This window comes from Onychomys torridus, chromosome 11, assembly GCF_903995425.1.
Source record: "Onychomys torridus chromosome 11, mOncTor1.1, whole genome shotgun sequence".
In the NCBI taxonomy this organism is placed as follows: Eukaryota; Metazoa; Chordata; class Mammalia; order Rodentia; family Cricetidae; genus Onychomys; species Onychomys torridus.
The window spans coordinates 72,586,252-72,602,935 of NC_050453.1; the positions used below are offsets into that span (position 1 = coordinate 72,586,252).

At 41.2% G+C, this 16,684-nt stretch overlaps 1 protein-coding gene across 1 annotated transcript in view; it reads right to left on the minus strand.

Annotated features, from left to right (window-relative positions):
- Nckap5 (NCK associated protein 5) overlaps positions 1 to 16,684 on the minus strand; it is a 918,845-nt gene that overhangs the window by 414,724 nt on the left and 487,437 nt on the right. The window lies entirely within an intron of this gene.

The following is a 16,684-nucleotide window of genomic DNA, read 5'->3' on the forward strand; positions in this document are numbered from 1 at the left end:
TTTATGGACAAGAGTGATCAACAATAAGGGGCTATCTTCTCCCTCATTCTCCGGTTATCACTAAAACCCACTTTCAAGCCGCCTATAACCCCTTCCCTTTTACTTCAGAGCCATCAAGAAGCCAAAGTAGTGAAGCTGAATGGAGATTCCAGAGTGGGCCATTTTCCTTTCTCAGGAGCAAGGAAGATAAATGGGCACACGACAGTTTCGAGTAATCGCTGTGCCATGATGGACACAGGGTGAACAGCCATCTCTCTCCTCACAGGATGGAACCAAAGATTTACTGCAAGGTCCACTTTGGGTAGACTTCTGAGTAGCTGATAATTCGGTGAAAACGTGCTCTCCTCCACTGAGCTTCCGTACCCTACCCTAGTCTCTCTTTAGTGGCTGTGGAGGCTGTCAATCAATCCTGTGACTCCCCTGCCAGCTGTGGAGGCAGCTTGCACTCCTGTCATTGAAATGGAGACTCCATAGAACAGTGTCCCTGACAGCCAAGGTGAAGCTAAAGAAAAACAGATTTCCACATCCACAAGTGCCAAGTACTCAAATGGTTCTATTTTCATTTTTATTTCATTGATGGGTGGAAAAAAAAAAAAAACTGGACTCTGCATTAGATTTCGTTGAAATTCAGTGCATGTAGGCTAATGGTCTGAGAATGTACTTCAAGTATTCACATACTATATTATCATTTGATTTTCCTTTTTGATAAGGACTCACTTTTCAATTATTGAGCAATGTCATACATGTATGTAAAATGTTTTAGTAATTTCTCCCACCATTGCCTTCTCACCCCTCTCTCAGTCCTGGTGGACCAATTCTTACCAATACATCCCCTCCAACTTCCGAGTCTTTTTGTTTTCTTTATTTTGTGACCCACTGGTTTAACTACAGTTGCTTCATGACATAGGCTGGGGTTAATCACAGGAACAAAGGCAACTCAGAGGCCACACCACTAAAGAAAATGTCTCTTCCTCCCAGAGAAGCCATTCATTGCCTATAAATCCCCAGACAGAGGTGTGAACATCATGAGCCCTTACTCCATCCATGGTGGGATGCTGACCGGTCCTGTCATGCAAAGGTCTTGGGGAGGTAACTGCAGCTTCCGTGTGTTCAGTGTGTATGACAGGCATGTCATGTCCTAAAGATCGTGTTTTGCAGCACCACCCATATCCTCCACCCCTTACATCCTTTCCACTTCAAATCTTTCCTAGGAGAGAAACTTGTATCTCCATTTCACTGTTAAATTTGGATGGATAAAAGAGATTCTTCACACCCCAAGTCAAGGAACCAGACGAAGAGCAGAGCTGGCATGCAGAATCCAGCTTTAAATAGTTACAGAGAAAAGCCTATACAAACCTGGCCTTCCGGCACTGCCAAAGCTCTTCTTTGTAGTTGTAGAAGAAAATAAAAGTGAAGAAGAAAGAAAAGACAGATGAGTTCTCAGAGGTGGATGGGGGAAAATGTCACAACTAACTAAAGTTCCCACACAACTGAGAACTTATCACTTGTGCCTGGTGGCCACTGGGCCATGATGCCTCTCTGTCTCTCACCACCCACCTGCTTTTCTCTGTGCTCTAAACACCATCTCAAGGGGCGCATGCCCATCAATCTTAGACACATTTAAATGAAAGCATCCACCCCTGTCAAGCCCCTGTGCACAACACTGCTGAAATCTGGCTGAGCTCAACTTCCATGGTAGACTTTAAAGATAGGGTATGAATGCTCCTAGAAGAGTAGGGGAAGCCAATGGTTATCCATGCCTCATGGAAACCAAGACTCGGTAACAGAATTCCACACTGTCAAGTCAAAGACTTGACATAAATCAAATGATTGATTTTATTCTCCAAGGTGAAGACAAAAAGTCAACTACTGGCATTATTTTGAGCTTTGATTAATAATGAAATCGAGGGGCTAGAGAAATGGATCAGTTTACAAATACTTGCAATATAAGCATGAAGACCTGAGTTCAAATCCTCGAGACCTATGTAAACTTGGAACCAGTAATGTTCATTTATAATCTCTGCTCTGCTATGATGACAAGGAAGGTGGAGGCTATCCCCAGAAGCTCATGGGTGAGCTAGCCTGGTGTACGTGATAGTGAACCTGGAGGGACACTGTCTCAGACAAGGTAAATGATAAGGAAAGCCACCTGAGGTTGCCCTTGGAACTTCACATGTATACTGTAGCAGGAGTATGTTTACACACACACACACACACACACACACATACACACACACACACACACACGCGCGCACATATAAAAGATAAAATGTAACAAGTGAGATAGATATAAAACCCTTATAGAAGTTAATGCATATGTATTAGACAAGAGACATATATTGTCTCTAGGTAGCATGCTCTTCCAGGGTGGTATGCAAATTTTCAGTAGAAGTGTTGAGAAGTATGTCAAAATAAAAGAAGGGCCAGTGAGATGGCTCAGTAGATAAAGGTGCTTGAACCCTGGGACATGTGGTGGAAGGAGAGAACTCATTCCCTCAAGTGTTCCTCTGACCTTCCCATTGGCACTGTGACACATGAGCACCAATACACACACATGTAAGTTAATGAAAAGAACAGATTTATGAGTGAAGTAGCAGAGAGAAAAGTATGAAAACCCAAACAAATACAAAGACTCAGCACCGTGTTGAAGGACAAATGTGTCCATGTCCTTCAAGTCAGTTTCTTGTTTGCTGTGAAAATAACAAAGGAGATCCCTCAGGTAGAAACCCTTATGGTCATTTTGGTTTTCCTTTTCAGAGGCACTTAAGGATTTGATGTGGTATGTGACTTAATATGACTTCCATTGCAGGCCTATCAATTGTAAAAGACAATTCCCATTTAGTTTTATTTCTGGAAAGATGGATGCCTAACAACAATGGATTAACTAAAATTCTCTAGAAAATAATTTCCTTAATGAATCGATCTTTATAGTTAATTTGCTTATAGTTATAGAAATCACTATAAACCCAGGAGCTGGGGAGACAGCTCAGTTGGTAAAGGGCTTGCTAGGCAAATATACAGAACTGAATTCTAATCCACAGAATTCATATATAAGCCTGGAATAGAGATGTGTACTTGTTTCTTTTGTAAAAAAAATACTTTATTTGTTGTATATGTGTGTATACCACATGGTACATGTAGAGATAAAAAGAGAATGTCAGATCCATCAGAACTAGAGTTACAGGCAGTGTGAGTCACCCAAAATGGGTACTAGTATCTGAACTTGAGTCCTCTGGAAGAGCAACAAGTATTCTTTAACGGTGAGCCATCTCTCTAGCCCATTGTGATATGTGCTTATAATCCCAGGGCTGGGGAGACAGAGTTGGGGGATCTATGGGGTCTGCTGACTATTCAGTTTAGTTGAATGAGTGAGCCCCATGGTTCAGTGAGGGATCCTATATTAGAAAATAAGGTGGAGAGCAATAGAGATAAGCACTCAATGTCCACCTGTGCCCTCCACAGACATGTGCACAAACTCATTCACTCAAGTGTGCACATGCACCTGCACACACATGCATACAAAGTATACTTTTATGAAACTGGAGAAGACTGAGTGAATATGGCTGCTAGGTCCACAAATGGACTCACCTTGAGAAAAATGAGACTATACTAGCTGTTCACTTATGTCCAAGCACAGTAAACACTGGAACATGGTCGACATATTGTACTTAGCCCTATCTTCCCCTGTTGCCTTTTTTCTACTTTGAAGAAATATCAGTAAGTTAGGTAAAACCCAGCTTCTGTAGAAGGCACCAGATGTACATATTGTTGCTGAGACACAAAGCAGGGTTAATGCAGTGAATACCAGGGGGGATCTGAGTGACTACGGGATAAGTAATCACAGTGGGAAGTGGCTGTTAGGACACAACTCTGAGTGGTTCAAGAGTCACACCCTTTCTTAGGAACTGAATGGACATGTTCCAAAAGACAAACCTTAGATTTATAATCAATAATTCCATTGTCAGTTCATTTTACAACCAATGTGTTTATTATTCTGGCATTGACAGGGCACCCATTTTACTATCTCTGAGCTGTTGAAGTTTATATATATATACTGCCAGCATGCATTTTTTACATGCCAGACCCAGCTGCGGGTTCTTGCCTTTTTTTTTTTTTTTGTCAGATGAGTTCACAAAGCCTACCAAGGACTTGACCAGATCATAAATCAAGGGGATGCAATTTCTGATAAGTGAATATGAGTTTCTTCTGAAGTCTTATGTGACAGAGAGAAGCCCAGGGCCTAGCACAAAGCAAATCCCATCACATTTCCCTCCCAGTGGCTACTGGCTTCTTTGTTCTAGAATACACACCACAACTGGCATGCTCTTTGGGGAACTTAAATGTTCATTTCTCTCTATTACCTAGAAAGCAGCTCTTAGGCTTCCCCATGCCCCCCCACTATGTCAATCCCCCACAAATCCCGGCCTGGATTGCCTCCTTCATGTCCAATGTGATATGAACAAAATGAGCCAAGACCAAGTTTTGATTCTCCATCTGGAGATGTTTTTATGTTTTCAACTTGATCAGAAGTATGGAAACTTAATGTACCTAATATATTTGGTTAAGAGGAACTGCTGACATCTGACATCCAAGAAAATACATAGAGGGAGACCTGCCCTTTCCTGGACAGAAACAGAGGAGAAGTGGACTGGGGGTGGGAACAGAGAGGGGTGGGGCTGGGCTGGGAGGAGAAATGGGAAGAGAAACTGCTGCCTGGATGTAAAATTAAAAATAGACAGACAGACAGACAGACAGACAGACAGATAGATAGTCAGACAGACAGACAGACAGACAGACTTAGGGGAAATAAAAAAGATTTGCTTCCCTGCAGACTGATTATGCCTAGGCTGGCTTCATAGTTCTGTCCTTGGTGCTGAAACAAAAACTTTCCTTGCCCAGCAGCCACCACAGAAATCAGGCCCAATTTTGAGGGACAGCTCACTGAGAAGCACCTGGGGTTAGTCCCCTCACAGGGCTCCTGAGCAATGCTGAATCAGCAACTGTTCCACCTCGCGCAGGCTTCATGTTAGCACAGGTGTTCATTATCAAGTCTAAAGCTGTAAGGAAGATATCATCAGTGGATGCAAGGAGCTGGATGCACAGAAATCCGGGACAGGTTATGGAGCTGGAATATACAGCTCCGTCTGCCTGGAAACGACAGTGATTACAACTTGAAGAAGAGTATTCAACTGTTCTAATAACTTAACTGTAGGGTTTTCTTTTCATTACAGTCTTGGCCATGCAAAGAAATCTTTCTAAAAGGGTCTTCCAGCAACATGAGTCACAGACATGCCAGCAAGAACGCCACAATGAAAAACAAAGCTTTCTTCTGAGTGGATACTGCCACTTTTGCATGATTATGCAACTGAGAAAACAGATTAGGAGAAACTGTTAAAGAGTTTTCTTTTATTGCCACAAAACCATTTCAAAGAAAAGATAAACTCACAGAACTATTACAAATGTTGTAAAACGCCTAAGAAAGCCTGGTAAATAAGGAAGGCTTAGATTACTGCTCACATAAAAATAAGTGTTACTGTCCATCACTGCTTTGGGTGGAATAGGCTCTGCATGAGGAATGCTGAGAGTCTATAAGGAAAATCGCCAAGGCTGATTCCAATTCAAATTGCACATTGTTTACAAGACAGTTTGCCTTCTAATTTCTCTGAGCCTAGCCTTTGCTAACTACAGTCATAAAACTTCTTTCATTTCAGTCTCTACTGGAACTTAAAAAGTTTATGGAAGTGAGTGGACCAGTCCTTCTGAGACTATTTAATCAGACTCAGCCTCCCTGGCATCTGTCTAGCATCCAAGTGCCCCAAGAGGCTTTGAAAACAATAGCCTTTCTGCACAGCTGCAAACTGGATAACTGTTATCAGTACCAAAAGCAGTGTCATTCAGGCTCATGGTCTCCTGGAGTGTGGATTTTACTGAAAGATCCTAGAAAAAAATGTTCTTTTATCTCTAGCCACAAGCCTAAGTAGGCAGGAAACAGTAAATCTGCAATCCAACAGGCACATGCATGATTTTTTAAAAGTTCAAATGGCTAAAAATAAAACAGGTATTTTTTTAAAAAGTCATTTATACAGTTTGCTTCTTGAGCAGAAATTGTTCTAAATTAGAACAATATGGAAGGCTATAAAGGTATAACAGTGAGGGGAGGTAATGTGGCCAAAATATTACCAGTAGCAACACAATAGTTTCACTGCGCCCAGGCTCCTGACTGAGCCTTGGAACTGAGCTCTGAGTTCCCAGATTCTGCTATGTGTGCTGTGTTTCAGTAGCATTCTGAGGATAAAGTGACATAATGTATGACATCATGCATTTTGGGGGTTGGTCTACATTGCCTACAGTGGTGTAGTTTATAATTCATGCAGCTAGTATAATTTTATTCCTTTAATATTCATGTTTCGGGACATATTGTGCATGTACATGTTTGTGTATGGATGTATATGTGAAGGCCAGAGGCTGTCTTCTCAATCATCTCCTTATTTTTCAGGACAGGCTCTCTCATTGATCCTAGATGTCATTGATTCAGAGATTACAATTACATAGGTGTTGGATTCCTCATACTTGTGAGGTAAGTATTTTTCAAAATGAACCATCTACATAACTCATCTCCATTCATCATAATTTCAGCAGTTAGGGCTTTTTCCCTTAGTGTCCAATTTCAAAGAAAATGTCAGGAAGCAGTATGTGTGAGAGTATACATTTGGGCATGTATATACATGCTTATGTATGTATGTATTTCATTCATGTGGTTATTAAAGTAATTAGAACTGAAAGAAGTATAACTAAGGATGAGAAAAAATCATGAGGAATAAAATAAGGAGAATTTAGAGCTTTGAAACATCAACACAGTCAAAGAAAATTAAAGGCATAATTGCCAACCTGTAGAAGTCATTGAGAAATTATAGTCCATGGGCACTGGAGAGATGGCTCAGTGATTAAGAATACTGGCTGCTCTTGCAAAGGACCCAGCCCAGTTTCCTCAACCTACACACTGGGTAGTTCACAACCACCTGTAATTCTGGGGATGTTAAATCTGGGGATTAAAAAGGGAATCCGACACCCTTTCCTGGCCTCCATAGTCACTGTACTCATGTGGGCGTGCACATACACACATGCAATTAACTACTAAATAAATCAACAAAAGTGATGACTCATGAAAGAGTTTACATCTGCAACAGCTGCCTTATCTTTTATTGCTGGTTTCTGCAGGTGTTCTTTTTTCTATTTTCCACTCACCAGTCTTTGGGTTTAATTCTCTAAATACATTGTACAGCTCTATGATTAAATTCTAATCCATCACAAATTCTCTAGATAGATGAGCATCCTATGTGGTGATTTGCCAACATGACTCATTAAAGAGAATCAGTTGAAGACAGTTGTCTCTTCCCTTTCCTTGCCCCTCTTCCCAACACACACCACATCACTGAGCCCCTGGCCAAGAAGTGATGCTGCAAACACATGTCCGATGCTTCATCTTCCACCACGCTAGGTCAGAACAGATTCATTCCCATGCTGTTAATGGGAAGTTATCAGGGATGGACAGACAACTCTGTAGCTAAGAGCATTCACTGTTCTTCCTGGTGACCCAAGTTCCATTCCCAGTACCTATAGTAGATGATTGACAACAGTCTGTACCTCCAGCTTTCAGGTACTAGACATCTTCTTCTGGCCTTTATGGATACCTGCACACCACACACACACACACACACACACACACACACACACACACACACACAATTTTAAAATAAAGCAAGTATTTTAAAAGAAAATATTATCTATATCTTCACATGCAAAATTCCATTTTATATTTCTTCCTGCCTTAGAAGCATCAGGACAGACAGTTGGCAATGATTTGGTGGGAAAATAAACACTAAAATCAACATGACCTTCTATGAAAGAATCTCTCTTCTTTTGACGGAATACTTTGCAGCTTTTAGGCACACCCCTGAGACCTGACCTCAACTTAGGTCTAACAGTGCAAATCTAAACTTTAAACCACTTGTTACACTATTCTACATTGTTTTTGTAAAACCCCAGGCCAATGCTTGAGATAACCAAAATTTGAATTTTAAGATAGAAGAAAGTAGGCATCATTTTATAAACAGTTTACAGGGTTCTCTGGGCTGTGATGCCATTATGTTAGAAGGGTTATTTGGAGATTTGGTAGTCTAGACACTTCAGATTCTAATTGTAGATGAATGTGGCATATTCAGGGTAGGATGGCAGACTGCTCTGTATTTTTAATAGCTTAGGAAGTTTTCCACTCACAATGTCCCAAAGCCACATGAATTTGCTAAATATGAGACAGAATACAGTGTTCTTGAGCTCCCTTGAAGAAAACAGGAAACTAAACCCAGAAAAGAACAGACAGAATCTGGATTCCTATTACATACAACAGGAGTATCAAAGACAGCCTTGGGGTGGCTGACATATAGCTTCCAGAAGGGCTACCCACGTGTCTGGTTCCAAGATATGCTGTGTCTGAGGGAACCAATACATAGAGGGGTGGTCTCAACACAGGGTACAGTCACAGTCAAGTGAGAGGCAATCTGCTCTCTGAAAAGAGTGCTTCCAACAGGTCAGAGTTTAAAGACAAACACCCTCTAAGAAGAGCAAGGATATGCTTGGGTGTGTTAAGAGAGCTGTAAAATAAGAGCTGTAACACTTACTTTTGTTCACGCTGAGGCAGTTATACATTGTTTTTCTCTAGATTCTTAGATCACAATTAACATATAACACAGAAGAAAGTTATTGGGAAGACCACTCTTGAGATTAATAGTAGGATTTGGTTAGAAGGAGGTTTGGCATAAAAGTAGCCCAGTGCTTAGCTGAGCCATAGCAACCTGAATGACAAGTTCTTGGTGAATCACCCACTGGATGGAGCCTGGCACTGAGGGGAGTGGAGAACTCAGGAAAGATTCACTCACTACATGATGGCAAGTACCAAAGAGGGGTTCAGCTCTCTTATATTTATGTTTCTTGTCCTGTATGAAAACAGGGGAAATCACAAAGGGGGAGGGTCTGGAGAGCACATCACAGGACTCACTACAGATGTTTATCATATCTCTGAGGTAGATGACTCATGCAAATGGTGAGAACTGAGGACATGGGAAATAGCTCAGTTGGTAAACTGCTTGTCTTGCAAGTGTGCAAACCAGGATTTTCAGAGCCAACATTTTAACAGGTGGGCATGGAAGCATGTGCTTGGAATCCCAGAGATGAAAAGAAAGAGACAGGTGGATCCCTGGAGCTCACTGGCTAGCCAATCTACCCTACTGGGCAAGTTTGGGGGCAAGAAAGACCCCATACAAAATATTGTCCCCCAAAAAATAGATGAACTCTGAGGCAAAACAGAAACTACTTCAAGAATGACAGCTGAGGTTTTCTTCTGGATTCTTCATGTGTGTGACACACACACACACACACACACACACACACACACACATGTACAAATGGTGGGGCCAACCCTAGTGCTTCTGGGAACTCCAATGTTCAGGGCTCCAGCAGATACAAGAGCTCAAGGCTTTGGTGCCAACAGAATAATGGCCAAAGTCCTCCCTGAATTCCCAGTCAAAGCCAGCAGACACTCTCATGAAAATATGCATCCTCCTGGTCTTAGCTTTATGGCTTCTGCATGACTGAGGTCATAAGGAAATAACAAGATGGTCACGGAATGACCACACTGATTGACTATGAAGAAAGGGAAGTGGAGTGCCATGAGTTCCATCATGGCACTCAAGCTTATGTGCCCAAACTGAACCAAGGAGGGGGCACCTGACACCTGTTCTACAGACAGGTGCTCTGATTTCTGTTGTGGATGCTAAAGAAATACATTACCTTATGGATCTGAAAACTGTGAAAAAATTTAAGAGATGGTAAAAGCTTCCTTAAGTTATGATATTACCCTCCAGCAAAGGACAAATAGACTGCCCACAAAGCTGACATGGTCAGTTGTTCCTTTGGTATAGCCTGCAGACACCCTCTGCCTATATGGCAAGGGTGGCACCTTCTCTCTTAGTCCACAGGGGAAAGGACCAATGCCTGGACACTAACTCTCAGCTCCTGCATTTGTGTCCATTCGTGTTCTCTCTCTCTCTCTCTCTCTCTCTCTCTCTCTCTCTCTCTCTCTCTCTCTCTCTCTCTCTCTCTCAGAACAGTAACATGATAACAATAACTAAAGCCTTTCTTTTCCTATCCTGTTTGCCACTGCTCAGGACAGATCCCAGAGCCAGGTTTATAGGTGTGTGGTGCTCTGTCTGGCTTTTACGCAGATGCTGGAATCTGAACTCAGTTCTACATGCTTGCTCAGCAAGCACTTTACCCACTGAGCCATCTCCCTCGAAGCCCTCTGGGATCTCTTGATTCCTTTTAGGGTACTGTACCTATTGGATCTGTCCCCTAATCTCTTGGATATCACCCTGAATGATAATGTACTGATATAAACAATGCTATACTCTAGACTCTTCCTTCTGTTTCTTGTATCATTCACTCAAGGACTCCTTCTCTATTAGGCAATTGATAAAATCATATAAAACAATTAGAGCATGGACAGTCTTGCATAGTGAATTACTAATCCCACTGCAGACAGATACTGAAATTTTACTCCCAACCTTCTAATTCCTATGTCTGCACAGTGAAGAACAGAAAGTCAATAATATCCCAGGAAACACTGCAATTTCCTTCCCACTCTATTCATCAGTAGGGTTGCTTTGCCTCGGTAACAGATAACAGCTTGCAAGAGTAGTTGTTTAAAAATGACTGCATAAACCATGGAAGGAAAATAAATACATTGTTGATCTATAAAGAGGTAGCAATTTAGAGTGACATGGAAACAACCCCATGCCTTTCATTTATAGATCATACTCAAATATTTATGAATGTGAGTCACTTATGTATGTGCTTGGTTCGGCATACAGTATTTTTCTACCCCCAAATTACAATGTATGGGGAGACTGCAACATGCAAGGCAGGTATATAAGGAAGAAAGCACACAGGACAGGGGAGCCTCTGAAGAGGTATCAGGGGTCCCCCGCAAAGGGGGACAAAGTCTGAGTTTAAAAAATTGGAGTTCAACTACTTTTTTAGATATTGGCATTGATAATCACATGTAGAGTTTGTCAGTGTGTAGGAAAAAGAATGTTTCATTTTCCGTGTGAGTCTGAGTCTCTCTTCTTGCAAAGGGCGATCTGAGAACACTGTCTCCTTACTTAGTGAAAAATAGCATTTGAACCTTCAGGCTGTAGAGAGAATTAGCCTGTAAGGATAATAAATGGAAACTAAAGACAGAAAGTAAATTAAAACAGGATCTATGTCTAATGAGATATGTCAGAGCATCAGATCCTTCTCACCCAAACTTCTGATCAATTTTCATGGAGTCCTGGTTGCTAGGAGGGATTCTGAGTCTCCACTCCCCAGGGAAGGCACACCTGTTCTCCAGTCTGTCTAGACTCCAGAGAAGGAAAGAAACAGACTTCTCATTCATCATCTCTCCAGGAGACCCAGTAGCAGCTTTTTGGTTTCAAGTTTCTTTAGGGGAACAGACTCTTACTGAAGCCCTTACGGTTACTATGGCATCTCTAACACACAATGGCAGACAACACCTGGCTTCTTCAGTTCACTGCTACTGGAGGCTTCAGAATGATAAATCAATAAGAAAGTGCTACATTATGACCCCAACTGAAATACACACAAACAGTAAGGTATATTTAAGTATGTGTATGTGTGTGTATGCACGTACACACATGTGCATGCACACACATGCAAATAAATTTGCATACACCTTTGCACAATTAGCTTCTTTTATGTATAGAGGTGAAGATTATTTATAAGACATAAGGAAATATGCATATATTTTTGCATATATATATATATATATATATATATATATATATATATATCAAGTGGTAGATAGATAGATAGATAGGTAGAGGCAGCAGACAGCAAAACGTCATCAAATCATGAATTTACAATATTCAGCAGAGAGGGCTGTAATAGCTTGAGTGAGAAAACAAACAAAGGTAGTATCATGAAGTCAGGGCTTACCACACCCAGCAGAGATCAATTGGGGAAGCTTCCCCTTCAGCTTGAGGTCCCCACTGAGTTTTCTTTAATGGATACTCACTGGAGGGTTCCACAGGAGGCATGTTGATGTTACAAAATAAAAGACAGTGACCTGGGCTGGAAATGGTTTACCTTCTATCTGTCCTCAAGAACAGGGTTTTTCATACTCTTACCAGCTCCCTGCTTTTCTCTCTTTACATTATAAAGCCAAGGGCTCAGGCTGACCCAAGATAGGGGGGTTGGAGGACAGTTAATGTAAACATTCTTGAATCTGAGACAATAAGAGATCTGCTCACTCCCAGAGTCCACCTTTAACAAACTTGAACAGCACATGACAATTTACCAATGCAATATATTTTATACATATAAAATATATTTAATTGTTATTTATATACATATGTTATTTATAAAATATAGTTTAGAGCATGTGAAATACTACACATATATATAAAATGTTCTAAAAATGTTACTTTGTAGAAATTATATATCCTGCTGCAGGCACACTTTACTAATCTTAATAATTCAGTGGTGCATGAAAGGTCACCCTAGCTAATTATAATTCTAAAAGAGTCAATCACATATCCATCAATTACTGCAAGGCAAACTAATGGAATGGATTTCAGCATGCAAAAGACAAAAGATGACACAAAAGGAGCCAAGAAAGACAACTATTCAATTCCAGGAAATCTCAACTGTCCACCAATCATACTGGCAGCAAGCAGACACCTGACACTGGCTGAGGAGCAGAAAAAAAACTACGCTATAAAGATATAACAGAAATAAGTGGGAAAATCAAAGATCTACAACAGCATTATAGTCTCTACTTTGACTAATGGATCTCCATGAAGAAACTTCCTTTGTTTTGTTTCTTTCTTTCTTGTTTTTGTCTGTCTGTCTGTCCATCCGTCCGTCCATCCATCCATCATTTCTCTCTCTCTCTCTCTCTCTCTCTCTCTCTCTCTCTCTCTCTCTCTCTCTCTCTCTCTCTCTCTGTGTGTGTGTGTGTTTAAGTGTAGTTTTTGCACATGTGGAAGCCAGAAGTCAGACATGTCCTTAGGAGGCTGTCTATCCTCCATGTTTGAGACAGAGTGTCTCATTAGTCTGAAGCTTGGCAAGAGGGCTACACTTGCCCCACCTCCCCAGGGCTGGGATTACAAGTGTGTATTATGACATGTGACTTCTGGGTTGGCTCTGGAATAAAAGCCAAATCTCTGCTTGCATAGCAAGCCCTTTACTAATTAACTCATCACCCTTACATCAAAGATGATGGCCAAACTGAGCTCAACAGAAACCATGGGAAACTCAAAAGGCTGTTTCCCATGTCTTCTAGTCTTCTAGTAAGATGCTTTGAATACCTCTGCTTCTTCAGACTCAGTATTCTTACATAGAAAATGGAACCCTTGTGCAAATCATCTGAAAGAAACTTCAGATAAGTCTTAACATTCAGCAAGGTATGCCAATATACTCCAGGATACTATATGCTTGGGAAGGGAGAGGAAGGTAGGGGATTAGCATTTCTTGAGAGCTGCCATAGAAAGACACAACAGCAGCATCAACAACAGCAGAGGCTCAGAGCTGCCTTCAAGGTTCAAATCCCGCCTCTATCTTTCCTATTATGGGATGGGTGCTGGGGATGTCTTTCTGTACGTTGTGAATGTATTGCTCTGATTGATTGATAAATAAAACACTGATTGGCCAGTAGCCAGGCAGGAAGTATAGTATAGGCAGGATAAGCAGAGAGGAGAATGCTGGGAGGTGGAAGGCTGAGTCAGGAGACGCTGCCAGCCACCACCATGAGGAACAAGACGTAAAATACCAGTAAGCGACAAGCCACGTGGCAACTTACAGATTAATAGAAATGGGCTAATTTAAGATATAAGAACTAGATATCAAGAAGCCTACCATGACCATACAGTTTATAAGTAATATAAGTCTCTGTGTTTACTTGGGTCTGAGAAACAGTGGGCAAAAAATGGGACTGGAGAAAACTCCAGCTACAGGTAGGTACATAATGAATTCATAAAAACAAAGATTTCAGGTAGTGCTCACTATAAATGAGCTGTGGTCCTTGTTTCTGGGCCCTTTCTTATAGGGTCCATGATCTATCCTGCCTTAGGTTTAGTCTGTGTCTTTCCAGCCATCTGAGTCTAGAATCTTCTGATCCCCCCGCCATTGCCATTGTCTTTCCTGTTTTGATTCTTCTCTCCTGGCCTCTCACTCTTCCCACAATGCACTGGAATAGATTCCCTCCATACCCCTATCTAATGATGCTCTTCCAATGTTTCCCTAACTGTAATCAAGTTTAGATTGATCATTTCACCCTCAGGGATGGCCCAGAGACTATAGTTTCCAGGAATTCCATGCTCAATGCACAGATATGTTCTCCCATCAAATCTTAGTGACTATAATACAGAAACATTGCTCTTTCTTCTTTATATGTGTAACACAAAGGAAAAATGGTACTATACAGTGAAGATCCAAGGATCACACAATTAACAAAAGCAGGATCCTCAAGTTGAACCAAAATCTGTTAAAAAAAATCAGTCTCTCCCACGCACACCGTGTGTGTGTGTGTGTGTGTGTGTGTGTGTGTGTGTGTGTGCGCATATGTGTGCAAGCATATGTGCTATGGGATGTTCAAGTATATCAAATGTGTTGCTCTGACTGGTTAAAATAAAACACTGATTGGCCAGTAGCCAGGCAGGAAGTATAGGTGGGACAAACAGAGAAGAGAATTCTGGGAAGTGGAAGGCAGAGGCAGGGAGAGAGCTGCCAGCCGCTACCATGACAAGCAAGATGTAAGGTACAGGTAAGCCACGAGCCATGTGGCAAGTTATAGATTAACAAAAATGGGTTAATTTAACATAGACGTAGATAACAAGAAGCCTGCCATGGCCATACAGTTTATAAGTAATATAAGCATCTGAGTGATTATTTTATACATGGGTTGTGGGACTGCAGGGGCTTGGTGGGGGCTGGAGAAGTCTCCAGCTACACACATGTGTCACAGCACACATGTAGGAGTTAGAGAATAACCTTGGATGTTGGTCCTCATTTTCTACTGTGTTGGAGACAGGGCCTATCGCCATTCACTGCTCGTGTGCCAGGACAGCTGCCCTCCCAGCCTCTGGAGCATCTCTAGGTTCTGTCTTCCATCTCATTATAGAAGCACTGGTACTACAGACAGACACAACCACACCTAGCTTTATTTATGTGTGTGCTGGGGTAAGGAACTCGGGTCCTCATCCTTGCCCAGAAAGCACATTACCAAATGAGACATGTCTCCAGTCTCCCCAAATCTGCTTGAATCTACACCTTTCTCCTATGTGCACCGTCCACAGAAATACAGCATGTGACAGGCTGCATGGGAGAGTCGTGTATATGAAGCCCTTCAGAATCCAGATGACAAATGATGTTACCAAGAATAAAGGAGACAATCAGCTGGCTTTACAAAGAGATGTGCAAACTAAATCATCTCAATAGAACAGCTATCCTTCATGCAGTCCTAGATGGGCAACATCAACCCCACCAAGGGACTTGTTAAGAAATGCAGTCCAGAGCACTGAGGCTGAGCCTGGCAGGCTGTTCACCTGTCCTCCAGCTAATTCCAATGGATGCTCACTCTCCTCTAGGTGTGCTCCTTCACTGACAGGTGCTGACACCCATGCAATAGCCACTGGTCTGCATGCATGAACAGTGGAGGAGACGGGATACTCAATTCAGCCCCTCCGATGTTACAGCACTGTAATTTTATCCTCTTTATCACAAGTCAATGATTTAGTCACACTCTGACAGAAGTCTTAAGTTCAATGAAACATATTTGGCATCTAGTAAATTTTTTCTAGAAAATATGTTATTAACTATTGTATACAGACACTGGTAAAAAGGAGTTTTGTTACTTATGTTCTAACAAGTCCAGTCATTTTAAATCAATAGATTATTAATTATGGTATAATAAGGCCAAATTTAATTTGTTATCTAATATTGGTTAAGTATGTCCTGTCACCATTCTAAAAGACAGCATGTATGCCATATTAGCCATGTTCATGCTCATGATCAGGTTACAGTTAAAAACATGCTAAGAATAACCCCAGCATAGCAACGGTATTTAAAATATAAAATTTGCTTGTAAAACCCAATTAAATTTCCTTTAAAATTGAACTATCAAAGTCATGTTGAAAAGTTTTATCTATATAATTTTATGAATCATAAAAAAAGTATCATAGGAATTGGAAAAGAAACTTTGAAATACATGTTTTTTGTTTTTTGGTTTTTTTAAAAAAAAATCATGGAGGCTTCTAGTTCTAAACAAAAGGATCAGTTTGGAGAGAATACAGCTCAGTGCGTACAGAGTTTGCCTAGTATGCATAAAGCCCTAGGTCCTGCTCTCTGTCCTGCATTCACATGCATGATAATGTATTCCTGTGTTGCCAGAACTTAGGAGATGAGGACAGGCAGGTCAGCAGATAGGACCTACTTAGCTACACAGCAGGTACCTACATGAGACTCTGTTTCCAAAAGTTACAGATAGCATAAACACACTCTACCTTACTTATTACAATAAAATTTTAACAGGATACATCTAGCACTATTTGAAAATTCTGAAAGAAAAAAC